This window comes from Schistocerca piceifrons, chromosome 7 (genome assembly GCF_021461385.2).
Source record: "Schistocerca piceifrons isolate TAMUIC-IGC-003096 chromosome 7, iqSchPice1.1, whole genome shotgun sequence".
NCBI classification, from domain to species: Eukaryota; Metazoa; Arthropoda; class Insecta; order Orthoptera; family Acrididae; genus Schistocerca; species Schistocerca piceifrons.
The window spans coordinates 189,972,698-189,987,989 of NC_060144.1; the positions used below are offsets into that span (position 1 = coordinate 189,972,698).

Consider the following 15,292-nt stretch of genomic DNA (forward strand, 5'->3'; position numbering starts at 1 on the left):
ACGGTGATGGACCTTAGGCACAGAAGAGACTGGAACAGCACATTACGTCCACATGCTAACACCTTTCTATTGGTCTTTTTCACTGACGCACATGTACATTACCATGAGGGATGAGGTACACGTACACACGTGGTTTCCGTTTTCAATTACGGAGTGGAATAGAGTGTGTCCCGACATGTCAGGCCAATAGATGTTCAATGTGGTGGCCATCATTTGCTGCACACAATTGCAATCTCTGGCGTAATGAATGTCGTACACGCCGCAGTACATCTGGTGTAATGTCGCCGCAGGCTGCCACAATACGTTGTTTCATATCCTCTGGGGTTGTAGACACATCACGGTACACATTCTCCTTTAACGTACCCCACAGAAAGAAGTCCAGAGGTGTAAGGTCAGGAGAACGGGCTGGCCAATTTATGCGTCCTCCACGTCCTATGAAACGCCCGTGGCCTGTGTTTGTTACAACACGCAACTGAACGTCGGAGGTTTCAAGCGTCAACTTTAGGTTACTATATCTCCGGATGTAATTAACATTTTACAATGCAACAAACGGCACTGATTACGTATTTGTTTATATGTTCAGATGTGCTAACAAAACTAACGTGGTTCCATTTAAAAAAACGTAGGTTTGTGTTAAAAAACAGACTTCCGTGCATTTTTGTATGGTTTGTATTAAACAATTACACTAGCCCCTCTCCTCACGTTCGGTCTGAAGAATCGGTTAGTCAGTATTTGATGTGGTTTACGAAATATATCCAGCGGTAACGTTAGGTGACTCACCTTGTATATATCAATTGAATTCGTTTCAGTTGTGGACAATGTTAGCACTTATTTCACTTTATGATGTATTTGTACAGCCACGGATCAAGAATGGTGTCTGAGCTTTCGGACATGTCTGAAAGAATAGACACTACGCATGTACACTGAGGGGACAAAAGCCATTAGATAGCGATATGCACATATACAGATGACGGTGATATCGCGTACACAAGATATAAAAGTGCAATGCATTGGAGGAGCTGTCATTTGTACTCAGGTGGTTCAGGTGAAAAGTCTTCCGATGTGATTATGGCCGCACAACGGCCATTAGAACTACTTAAACCTAACTAAACTAAGGACATCACACACATCCATTCCCGGGGCAGGATTCGAACCTGCGACCGTAGCGGTCGCGCGATTCCAGACTGAAGCGCCTAGAACCGCTCGGCCACAGCGGCCGGGCATTTGTTGCAGGTCGTGGTTGACGTTTCACATGTGCCTGAACACCTACTGTTTCCTTAAATAACGTAATATCCGGCGAACGGTCCTTAGACACTTGGATGATGTCGTCCAGGATACCGAGCAGCATACATAGCACACGCCCGTTGGGTATTTTGATCTCAACAGCCATACATAAACACTATATCGACCTTTTCCGCAATTGGTAAACGGTCCATTTTAACACGGGTAATGTATCACGAAGCAAATACCGTTCGCACTGGCGGAAAGTTACGTGATACCACGTACTTATACGTTTGTGACTATTACAGCACCAAAGCGAAAAAAAGTGGTCCAGCTAAAACATTCATATTACGTACTACACGAATATGTAGTAAAAATGAGGGTCCCTATTTTAAAAAAACGCAGTTGATATCCGTTTGACCTATGGCAGCGCGATCTAGCGAGCCAACCATAGCGCCATCTGATTTCCCCCTTCAAGCTAGACGAGTTTCGTTCTTTGTAGTTTTTTCGTTTGATGCTTATTTCGTGAGATATTTGGTCCGGTCACTATCAATGGACCACCCTGTATATATGCCAGTTGGCTGAATGGAATCAGCGCAGTTAGAAGGGTCGACTGGAAGATGTAAGAGAAGGATACAAAGGAGCTATCGCGACTGGACTTGCCCATGACCATCTACATCAATATCTATACTCAACGAACCACTGTGAAGTCCATGAAATGACAGAGTGTATGTACAACTGAACCAGGTGTTAGGGCTTTTTCCCGTTCCATTTACGTACGGAGCGTGGGAACAAGGATTGTTTAAATGCTCTTTGCGTGCTGTAATTAATCTAATCTTGTCCTCAAGATTCCTATCAGGGAGATGTGTAGGAGGTTGTAGTGTATTTCTAGAGTCATCATTTAATGGTGATTCTCAAAACTGTGTTAAAACTTTCCCGGGATAGTTTCTATCTTCAAGAGTCTGCCAGTTCAATTCTTTCAACATCTCTGTGAGACTCACCCGCGGACCAAACAAATAAGTGATCATTCGTGCTGCCCTTCTCTGTATTAATTCAATATCCTATGTTATTCATAACTGGTATGGGTCCCATACACTTTAGCAGTATTCTAGAAAGGGTCGCACGACTGTTTTGAAAGCAACCTACTTTGTACACAGATTGTTTTTCCCTAATATTTTACCAATAAACCGAAGTATGCTATCTGTTTTACCCACGACCGAGTCTATGTGATCGTTCCATTTCATGTCTCTTAAAGTGTTACACCCAGGTAGTTGTATGACTCACTAATACTATATTCGTGGGATACCATATTTCTTCGTTTTGTGAAGTTCTCAATTTTACATTTCTGAAGATTTAAAACAAGTTGCCAATCTTTGCACCATTTTGAAATCTTATCAAGATCTCACTGAATATTTGTACAACTTTGTTTAGACTGTACTTCGTTGCAAATAAGTGCATCATCTGCAAAAAGCCTGAGGTTACTATTATCATTTTCTGCAAGGTCATTATATACAACACCAGCAGCAAGGGACCCAACAGACTCCCCTCTGGGGACAATGACTCTCCATCCAAGATAAGATACTGCATCCTCCCTAACACAAACTCCTCAGTCCAGTCACAAATTTCGTTTGAAACCCCATACGATAGTACATTTGATAGTACGCATAGGTGTGGTACTGACAGGGAGAGGACACGACATTGGGATCACGGATTTACTTCAGACTTTGTACACATTTAGTAGACCTTGAAAACAACATAACGTGCAATTGCGAGAAAATCGCAAGAGAAGTCTTACGCGTCTGTTATGTAACTGATGTACCTGTGCGAAGGTGCCGACCGTGAGAAGTCATTGTGGTCACATGTTTAGCGTTTCCCGCCTTCTCGGTGGAATAACATACGCCATACGTAAAGTCGTACCTGGATGATGAAGCGTAAGGAGAGTAGCGACACACCCTTCTGCATCTTGTACGCAGCACTTTTTTTTTCTCGTTTTCCCCATATACATTACCTCGGTGTAGGAACGTGCCGAGATATTGTTTTGTTTACTCAGAGCGCGATGCGATGCTAGGTACATTTATTTTTGTTGTGGTATAAAGTAAAACCAAATTAAGAATATATTAAAAACAGTAAATAAAAATAAATAAATAAATAAAAATTCCCAAAAAAAGGTTCGAATTCCACTACAGAGAATCACCTTTATTTCTGATATTCAGAAAATTTGCACCTACACTATTCATTCTTGCAAGACTGCAATGGAGCTCCGTATGCCACGGCAAACTGGCTGACACTGATGGCGGCGGTGCACAAATGCTGCGCAGCTAGCGCCATTCGACGGCCAACACCGTGGTTCCTGGTGTGTCCGCTGTGCCGTGCGTGTGATCATTGCTTGTACAGCCCTCTCGCAGTGTCCGGAGCAAGTATGGTGGGTCTGACACACCGGTGTCAATGTGTTCTTTTTTCCATTTCCAGGAGTGTATATAAATGACCTTCCATAAGCAGTGTCACAAAATGCAAATTTTGTCTTATTTGCAGATAATACAAGTATTGGTATAAAAAACAGTACCCGTGATCTCACTGAGCAATCAGCTAATGAAATATTTGTAAGTATCAATGGGTGGGTCACAGCAAATGGATTGTCACTGAATTTTGACAAGACCCAGTACATACAGTTTAGTACTTCACAAAGAATACCTGACGCTATAATGTATTCAAACAATGAAATTAAAGCTGTAGACAGGGTCAAATTTTTAGGGCTACAAATTGACCACAACCTAAATTGGAAAACTCACACTCTATACTTATGAAACGCCTTAGTCCAGCTAGATTAGCAGTACGCATGATAGCAGAAACAGGTGATTTAAAAATGAAGAAGTTAGTTTATTCGGCCTACTTCCATTCACTAATGAGTTATGGAATCATCTTTTGGGAAACTATTCTCACAAAGAGAACATTTTCAAAATTCAGAAACTAGTCATTAGAATTATATCTGGTGTCAGTCCTAGATCATCATGCAGAGACCTCTTTAAGAAACTTTGTATTCTAACCACTACTTCTCACAAGGGAACCTCCCCATCGCATCCCCCTCAGATTTAGTTATAAGTTGGCACAGTGGATAGGCCTTGAAAAACTGAACACAGATCAATCGAGAAAACAGGAAGAAGTTGTGCGGAACTAAAAAAAAAATAAGCAAAATATACAAACTGAGTAGTCCATGCGCAAGATAGGCAACTAACCCTTGGTTAGCGTGAGCAGCTGCGGAGAGAGAGGTCCTTGGTTCAAGTCTTCCCTCAGTTTACTTTTTTTTATGTTCGCAAAGTTATGATCTGTCTGTTCGTTCATTGACGTCTCTGTTCACTGTAATAAGTTTAGTGTCTGTGTTTTGCGACCGCACCGCAAAACCGTGCGATTAGTAGATGAAAGGACGCGCTTCTCCAATGGGAACCGAAAACATTTGATCGCAAGGTCATAGGTCAACCGATTCCTCCACAGGTAAACACGTCTGATATATTCTATATGACACTGGTGACGGCATGTGCGTCACATGACAGGAATATGTTGTCGACCCACCTAACTTGTACACTTGGCGAATGGGTAAAAAGATTCTTCTACCTTGCCCGATTTAGGTTTTCTTGTGGATGTGATAATCACTCCCAAAAAAGTGATGAAAACGTAAGAGTATGTCAGATAATAATTGTCTGAAAATAGAAAATTAAACATTTCACGAGAGGGAAGACTTGAACCAAGGACCTCTTGTTCCGCAGCTGCTCACGCTAACCACGGGGCCACGGCGCTTCTGGGTTCACAGTCCCTTGATGTTGCCTATCTTGCACATCGACTACTCAGTTTGTGTAGTTTGCTTATTTTTTTCATAGTTCCACACAACTTCTTCCTGTTTTCTCGATTGATCTGTGTTCAGTTTTTCAAGGTCTATCCACTGTGCCAACTTATAACTAAATCTGAGGGGGTTGCGATGGGGAGGTTCCCTTGTCAGTACATATGTCCTTTGTCATTTCCAACATGTCTCTTTTTACACAATACCAGAACCAAAAACAATCTGTTTAAGGACTATAAAAGCTTAACATTACTACAAAAAGGAGTCAAATACATGGGTACTCATATAGCCAGTAACTTACCGGAACATATCAAATGTCTTGTAAATGATAAAGATCGGTTTCGGAGTGAATAAAAGAACTTCCTGTTGGCCAACTCCTTCTGCTCAATCGATAAATATCTTGACAAGGATTATAGCTCATAACTCTGTCTGCATTAGCCGGCCGGAGTGGTCGTGTGGTTCTAGGCGCTACAGTCTGGTACCGAGCGACCGCTACGGTCTGAGGTTCGAATCCTGCCTCGGGCATGGATGTGTGTAATGTCCTTAGGTTAGTTAGGTTTAAGTTCTAGGCGACTGATGACCTCAGAAGTTAAGTCGCATAGTGCTCAGAGCCATTTGAACCATTTTTTTGTCTGCATTAGAATTGTACAATTTCCGTGTATCTAAGATTAAAAAAAAGCTTTGACCCTTTCCACATCCCAGAGACTCCTCTCCAAGGGGTCCATGGAAAAGGATAAATGTAATGTAATGATTGTATCACCAGGACAATGCACCCTGTGGCAAAGCAGTATCTGTGATACAGTGGTTTGTGTAAAATAACATTCCTGGAAGAGAACGGGCTTTCCAGAGTGCCGACCTGAAGCTAATGGAACATCTTTGTGATAAGTTATGTAGTCGATTTCGCTCCAGGCTCCAGCGTCCAACAGCACTACCTTCTCTGGTTTCGGCTCCTGAGAAAGACATTCACACTCCTCAGTAAAAGTACTCCCAGCAGAATTCAAGCTGTCATAAGGGCGACAGGTGGACACACACCGTTTTAATGCCCAGTAACAGGTTTCCAGATGCTTTTTATCAGATTGTGTATCTGAAGAAACGAGTGAGCTCTGATTTGATGGCATTATACAGACTAGTGAAGTAGATGATTAAATTTTTTGTCCGGTGTGCTTAAGTACCACAGTTAGAAGGGAAACATAAACCAACTGGCTTGAGTTTTCGTGCCACAGAAGTAAACTAAGGGTGAATTTTGTGTATCGATTCCATAGTCTGCATAGTACAACAAACATTTTCCGAAGGGCGCAGAAGGATGTTCAAAACGAAACTATGGTCTTAACTATGCTTAGTTTGTCGAGTTCGATGGAGGTTCGCCACTACATGTCTCAGATTGTAGGACGAGGCGTCTTAGATATACCGGAAATCGTAAATATGACTGGGTAATACTATGCTGCAAGTAGTAACGTGTTTTGAGTTCATTAGATTCGATGTCGCACCATTACTGAAAGAGGTTAAAAACAAACTAGCTAATTAACCAGGAGTACATGGTACGATTACAAGAACTCTAGGACATCTTATTAAAAAGACATAGATGAAAATGTTTAAAACTTTGGGCACAAAAACGCCTTTGTAATGTATCATGTTATGATAAAAAAGGCGCGTTTAAAATTAGCTTCCAGCAGGCTGGAAGGAAATTTCTTAACGGAAACGAGAGACAGGAGAGTACCAGAAATGACACACCAGACAAAAATTTCAGCTATATCTGCTGTGAATGACAAATCTGAAGAAAATGAAAAGCGATGGCATCAACATACTTTACAAATGAAAGACCATCTTCCGACTTGAAAATTCAGAAGACGCAAAGTTTGTCCTTCTTTTAGATGATACTAGTATAGGAATAAAACATAGTACTTACTGAAAAGACGACTCACGAAATCAACAGAAGGTTCAGGGCAGATGGATTAACGTTAAATTTTAACAGGATCAGAACATACAATTCAAAATTTTTTAAAAGATTCTTAAATTATTACATTTTTACTATAGATACATCACTAAATTAAAGAACTTTCTCTTGGGAAACTTCTTCTACTTCCACTGAAGAATATCTTCACAGAATTCTTAAAATCGATGTTTCAGTTTATTTTGTTATCTTTTTTAAATGCTGGCATCTTACTTTCAAGTGATAGAATTTTCTTATCAACAGTAGCACTGAAATGCAGTAAGCTTTTGTAATGTCATTTCATTACACTATCCTTAAATGACCATCTTTGAATATTTTCCACATCCCAGACACCCCACTCCATGGGATGCACAGATGATGATGACGCTTGCTTTGTGGGGCGCTCAACTGCGCGGTCGTCCCAATTTTTACACAGTCCAGTTTTTTTAACTCAATCCAATCTAGTAACTGTCACGAATGATGATGATGATAATGACGATGAAATGATGAGGACAACACAAACACCAAGTCCCCGGGCAGAGGAAATCCCCAAGCCGACAAGAAATCGAACTAGGGACCAGAGGGATGCACAGAGTACGACTGATCTAATGTAGTGTAATGTAATGTTATGTGAAATTTGGATTTTTCATACCAACCAGGGAGAACAATAAGTGCTGCGTTATTAAGGAAAACGTGGACCATTAGACCGGAAGAGGGTGCTCTGCGAAGCCCTGGGGCTCCGCAAGACCTCTGCGAGGGCTCTGTCAAAATATCAACCTAAAGAATAAATCACGTCAAGTCTTTGTCACTCAATGAGAAAAAACAACTCTTATAAATAACATATCAACGTTGGTTTTATAAAAGTCATTTTAGTGCGTAAGAGCTGAAAATGAGGCAAAAAGCAGCATAATAAATCTACAATAATGCTTTGATCAGAAACCACAAACAAAAGAATTTCGCTTGTATGACTACACAACCCCCCCCCCCCCCCCCCCCACACACACACACAAATGTTTCAAATGGCTCTGAGCACTATGGGACTTAACATCTATGGTCATCAGTCCCCTAGAACTTAGAATTACTTAAACCTAACTAACCTAAGGACATCACACAATCACACATACACACAAACAGCGGCCAAGCCAACGCCTTCCCCCTCTCTCTCGCTGCCTCAACTACATATTCCACGAACATTCCACTACGCTCTCTCCATCTCCCTCCATCCACAAACACCTTGAACCTCCTCGAAGGATTTCGTCGCTTCCCTATCTATGCTTCCTACTTGACGTTGCGATGGCAAAACGCAGTCAAATTCTCCCTTGCGAATCCGAACACCTCTCTCGTACTACAGTACATTTGTTCGTCTTTTTTACTGACCACAGTTGTAAAATTCAATACCTTGTGGCGATATTATACTACACGGAAGAGCGAAAGAAAATGGTACCCTGTCTAATTACGTGCAGAGCCCCCGCGAACATGCAGAAGCGCCACAAAACGACGTGGCATGTACTCGACTAATGTCTGAAGTAGTGCCGGAGGAAACTGACACAATGAATCCTGCAGGGCCGTCCATAAATCCGTAAGAGTACGAAAGGGTGGAGATCTCTTCTGAACAGCACGTTGTAAGGCATCCCAGTAATGTTCATATCTGGAGAGTTTGGTGGACAGTAGAAGTGTTTAAACTGAGAGTAGTGTTCCTGGAGCCGTTCTGTAGCAATTCTGGACGTGCGGGGTGTCGCATTGTCCTGCTGGAATTGCCCAAGTCCGTCGGAATGCACAATGGACATGAATGGATGCAGGTGATTAGGCATGGTGCTTACGTCCGTGTCATAGTCGTATCCAGACGTATCAGGGGTCCCATATCACTCCAACTGCACACGACCCACACCATTACAGAGCCTCCACCAGTTTGAGCAGTCCCCTGCTGACATGCTGGGTCCATAGAGTCATGAGGTTATCTCCATACCCGTACACATCCATCCGCTCGATGCAATTTGAAACGAGACTCGTACAACCAGACAACATATTTCTAGTCATCAACAGTCCAATGTCGGTGTCGACGGGCCCAGGTGAGGTGTAAAGCTTTAGCCGGCTGAAGTGGCCGAGCGGTTCTAGGCGCTACAGTCTGGAACCGTGCGACCGCTACGATCGCTGGTTCGAATCCCGCCTCGGGCGTGGATGTGTGTGATGTCCTTTGGTTAATTAGGTTTGAGTAGTTCTAAGTTCTAGGGGACTGATGACCTCAGACGTTAAGTCCCATAGCGCTCAGAGCCATTTGAACCATTTTTGTAAAGCTTTGTGTCGTGGAGTCATCAAGGGCACAAGAGTGGGCCTTCGGCTCCGAAAGCCCATATCGATGATGCTTCGTTGATGGTTCTCACGCTGACACTTGTTGATGGCCCAGCATTAAAATCTGCAGCAATTTGCGGAAGGGTTGCACTGCTGTCACGTTGAACGATTCTCTTCAGTCGTCGTTGGTCCCGTTCTTGCAGGATCTTTTTCCGGCCGCAGCGATGTCGGAGATTTGATGTTTTACCAGATTCCTGATATGCACGGTAGATTTATGAAATGATCGTACGGAAAAATCTCCACTTCATCGCTACCTCGGAGATGCTGTGTCCTATAGCTCGTGCGCCGTCTATAACAAGCTCACTTAAATCTTGATAACCTGCCATTGTAGCGGCAGTAGCAGTTGATCTAACAACTGCGACAAACATTTTTTTGTCTTATATAGGAGTTGCCGACCGCAGCGCCGAATTCTGCCTGTCTACTTATCTCTATATGTGAATACGCATGCCTATACCAGTTTCTTTGGCGCTTCAGTGTATATTTCTCGTATTGTAGAATTAAACTGTTGATTTTAAGAGATAGAATGGAGCTGTTGCAACAGTATCTTGCAATGGAAGTTCAAAGGTGGTTTGCCCGAAGATGCAGCATCAGTCTCAAAGATTACCGATCGAGACTACGGGATTCAGGAAGGTGATATAACGAATTCAGGCAGCGGGTTTCAAGCAGAAATATGTCTAACGACTCAGTAATGACGAAAAAATGAATGTATGACGAATATTAAGTCAATCTCGGATTTGTTGATTCTAACGGCTCACCTCTCTGCGTATTATGTAGCAAGCTACTTCGGAGTAGTTCCATGGTACCTGCTAAGATACAGCGACATTCCAAAGACAAGAATGAAGAATTTTTTATATGTAACAAAGAACAATTACTAAGAAGTCTAAAAACTGTGAAGTATGCAACCCGAACGCTGAATGGAAACCCCATGGAGGCATCATATTCGGTCAGCTACTGCAATGCGCAAGTGGTCGAAGCGCACACTATCGCTGGGAATTAAATGAAACAACGTGTGGCATACATAATATGACGTATGTTCGATGAAAAACCTGCAAAGCATCTTTATACAGTGCCACTTTCAAATGACACTGTTTCGTGTCGAATTAACAATCTCACAGACTACATCAAAGAAGAACTAGTTGGTAGCCTTCAACACACGCATTAAATAATAAAACAGTGCTGGATGATATTTTTTGCAACCTATCTAAGATATTTGACTCTATGAATCACAGCATTCTCCCAGATAAATTTAAGATTTATGGGATTTAGGGTATAGCCAACCAATGGATGATGTCATACCTAACCAAAAGAATGCAGAAAGTTTTACTCAGTAACTCAACCAACATAGTCCGGGGACATAATTCTGACTGAAGAGAAATCATGTATGGTGCTCTCTAAGGCTCTATCTTAGGTTTACTATTGTTCCTCACACATGTAAGCCATCTTCCTTCTAATATACAACAAACAGAATTAGTTCTTTTTGCATATGACACTAGTATTGTAATCAGTCGAAGCATACATACAGAATCAGAAGAAATAGTAAGCACAGTTCTCAGAAGTATCATTAACTGGTTTTCTGTGAATTGTCTCACCCTCAGTTTCAAAAACGACACATCACATTCAATTCTGCACATCTCGGGGTACTACACGTATGATAAGCGTAACACATGGCGAGGAAATAGTAAATAGGGTGGAAACTTCAAAATTCTTAGGTGTCCATATCGATGAGAATTTAAACTGGAAAAAGCACATTTTGTAACTCCTAAAACAATTTAGATGAGCCACATTTGCATTTAGAATCATTGCAAATCTTGGTGAGAGACTAATCAGTAAGTTGGCATACTTTACACATTTTCATTCAATAATGTCATATGTTCTGGAGTAACTCGCCTTTAAGGAAGTCTTAAGGGAAGAAGGGATACGAAAATTTAATAGTCATGGGTGACTGGAATTCGATAGTAGGAAAAGGAAGACAAGGAAACGTAGTAGGTGAATATGGGTTGGGGGTACGAAATGAAAGAGGAAGCCGCCTGGTAGAATTTTGCATAGAGCGTAACTTAATCATATCTAACACTTGGTTCAAGAATCATAAAAGAAGGTTGTATACATGGAATAAGCCTGGAGATACTGATAGGTTTCAGATAGATTATATAATGGTAAGACAGAGACTTAGGAACCAGGTTTTAAATTGTAAGACATTCCAGGGGCAGATGTGGACTCTGACCACAATCTATTGGTTATGAACTGTAGATTAAAACTGAAGAAACTGCAAAAGGGTGGGAAATTAAGAAGATGGGACCTGGATAAACTGAAAGAACCAGAGGTTGTATAGAGTTTCAGGGATACCATGAGGGAACAACTGACAAGAATGGGGGAAAGAAATACAGTAGAAGAAGAATGGGTAGCTTTGAGGGACGGAGTAGTGAAGGCAGTAGAGGATCAAGTAGGTAAAAAGACGAGGGCTAGTAGAAATCCTTGGGTAACAGAAGAGATATTGAATTTAATTGATGAAAGGAGAAAGTATAAAAATGCAGTAAATGAAGCAGGCAAAAAGGAATACAAACGTCTCAAAAATGAGATCGACAGGAAGTGCAAAATGGCTAAGCAGGGATGGCTAGAGGGCAAATGTAAGGATGTAGAGGCTTATCTCACTAGGGGTAAGATAGATACTGCCTACAGGAAAATTAAAGAGACCTTTGGAGAAAAGAGAACCACTTGTATGAACATCAAGAGCTCAGGTGGAAACCCAGTTCGAAGCAAAGAAGGGAAAGCAGAAAGGTGGAAGGAGCATATAGAGGGTCTATATAAGGGCGATGTACTTGAGGACAATATTATGGAAATGGAAGAGGATGTAGATGAAGATGAAATGTGAGATATGATACTGCGTGAAGAGTTTGACAGAGCACTAAAAGACCTAAGACGAAAGAAAACCAGTCCTGACAAAACTCTACCAGCTGGTGAGCAAAATGTATGAGACAGCCGAAATACCCTCAGATTTCAAGAAGAATATAATAATTCCAATCCCAAAGAAAGCAGGTGTTGACAGTTGTGAAAATTACCGAACTATCAGATTAATAAGTGACGGCTGCAGAATACTAACGCGAATTCTTTACAGACGAATGGAAAAACTGGTAGAAACTGACCTCTGTGAAGATCAGTTTGGATTCCGTAGAAATATTGGAACACGTGAGGCAATACTGAGCCTACGACTTATCTTAGAAGCTAGATTAAGGAAAGGCAAACCTACGTTACAGGGAGCGAAAGGCTGTTTACAATTTGTACAGAAAGCGGATGGCAGTTATAAGAGTCGAGGGACATGAAAGGGAAGCAGTGGTTGGGAAGGGAGTGAGACAGGGTTGTAGCCTTTCCCCGATGTTATTCAATCTGTATATTGAGCAAGAAATAAAGGAAACGAAAGAAAAATTCGGAGTAGGTATTAAAATCCATGGTGAAGAAATAAAAGCTTTAAGGTTTGCTAATGACACTGTAATTCTGTCAGAGACAGCAAAGGACTTGGAAGAGCAGTTGATCGGAATGGACAGTGTCTTGAAAGGAGGATATAAGATGAACATCAACAAAAGCAAAACGAGGATAATGGAATGTAGTCGAGTTAACTCGGGTGATGCTGAGGGAATTAGATTAGGAAATGAGACACTTAAAGTAGTAAAGGAGTTAGGCTATTTGGGGGGCAAAATAACTGACGATGGTCGAAGTACAGAGGATATAAAATGTAGACCGTCAATGGCAAGGTAAGCGTTGCTGAAGAAGAGAAATTTGTTAACATCGAGTATAGATTTAAGTGTCAGGAAGTCGTTTCTGAAAGTATTTGTATGGAATGTGGCCATGTATGGAAATGAAACGTGGACGATAAATAGTTTGGACAAGAAGAGAATAGAAGCTTTTGAAATGTGGTGCTACAGTAGAATGCTGAAGATTAGATGGGTAGACCACATAACAAATGAGGAGGTATTGAATAGAATTGGGGAGAAGAGAAGTTTGTGGCACAACTTGACTAGAAGAAGGGATCGGTTGGTAGGACATGTTGTGAGGCATCAAAGGATCACGAACTCAGTATTGGAGGGTAGCGTGGAGGGTAAAAATCGTAGAGGGAGACCAAGAGATGAATACACCAAGCAGATTCAGAAGGATGTAGATTGCAGTAGTTGTTCGGAGATGAAGAGGCTTGCACAGGATAGAGTAGCATGGAGAGCTGCGCCAAACCAGTCTCAGGACTGAAGACCACAACAACAATAAGAAAGTCTTTGTTGCGCAAAAACGTGCTGTAAAAATAACATGTGGTGCTCACCCGCTATCAACTTGTAGACGTGTGTTTAAGTAAGTGGGCATTCTGACTAGTACGTCACAGTACATTTATTTCCTCATGGTGTTTGTTGTAAATAATCCACTACAGTTCAAAAGCAACAATGATGTATATAGTTACAGTACCATAAGGAAAAGTGACATTCATAACTCCACGTTAAAGCTGTCTTTGGTACATAAAAGGGCGCACAAAGCTGTAACAAAAAATTTTGAACGCTTACGCAGTAATACAAAATGTCTGACTGACAGCAAATTAAAATTTAAAAACAAACTGAAAAAGTTTCTCCTTGACAACTCCTATTCCGTAGAAGAATTTGTGTTATTATGATGTGTAATAGGTGGTTGGTAGGAATTACTAACTCACATCTGTATATCTCTTTTCTTAAAAATAAAAAAAAGCAAAAGACAAAACATCCTTAGAAATATTCAGCAAGTAATCATATGTACAAATTAATTTTCGATGTGAATGTAAAAAACTCGTTCTACATCATTAGGATTTATCATGTAAAATAACCCATGGAACACGAAACTAACTGACACAACAAATTCGTCTTGCAAATGGATGAGTCAGTTAATGTTGATGGACTGGCCATCTTGTTCATTGACTGTACGATATCAATATAAAAATTCCCTCGAAGAAGGCTTCCTTACGTACACATCGCTGCCAACTAACACTACCGGAAAAGAAATGTTTAACACGATTCACAATTTGTTTCCAAATAAACCTTCTGAATTGGAACGGTTGTCTCGACACTTGCACAGACGTGGCCAAGGCAATGACTGGTGAAACAGCAGCAGTATCACTAACGAAAAGTAAGGTGCCCAGGCACTGTAGCTGCATAGACAAGCACTCCCAATAAAGAAGATGACACCAAATCTAAAATTTATTCATTCATGGTGAAGCAGTAAAAATAATCAATTACTTTAAAGCGAGGCCTGTTAAGTGCCAGTTTTATTTTTTCACTATTCTGTGGAGATTATGGGAACAGACATAAAACACCACTGCTCCACGCCGATGTTAGAGGGTTATCTCAGTGTAAGACCTTAACAAAATTATTTGAACTAAGGCCTGGATTACAGGCTTTTATTATTGAAATTTCTTTTAAATAAAAAAAACTGTTTGAGGGATGTGACTTGGTTGTTCAGACTAGCGTTTTTGGCAGATATATTTGGAAAAATTAATGAATTATACCTATCTTTTACAAAGAAATAAACTATAGTTTTCAATACTAATAACAAAATAACTGCCTTCAAATTAGATTTTTGGATTGTTTGTACTAGAAACTAGAAAGCTTTTAAACACTGAATATATTCGTCGATGAAAGAATAGAATTACCAAATTAAATACTCGAACAATTTGTCCATTGTCTACATGGTATGCGCGCATCTTTTGAGACGTATTTTCCTGAAGAGCAGAATAAAAAAAACTGAAAATGAATTCATGGGTTCAAAACCCATTTGTCCGAATTTGCAGAAGACTATAAATCCTTTTTCGAAATGCCTTCAGATTCAAGCATGGAATCATTGTTCAAAACAATGTCACTTGTTGATTTTTGGTGCAAGTTCCACACAGGTTCCGACTGGTTTTCTCTCGTCCTCAACAACTTCTGCTTTTGTGAAACGGGATTCTCAGCATTTGCAGT

The 15,292-nt window shown here is 40.9% G+C and overlaps 1 protein-coding gene across 1 annotated transcript in view; it reads right to left on the minus strand.

Moving 5' to 3' along the window:
* Window positions 1-15,292, minus strand: part of LOC124805298 (forkhead box protein K1-like) — a 255,255-nt gene that overhangs the window by 233,869 nt on the left and 6,094 nt on the right. The window lies entirely within an intron of this gene.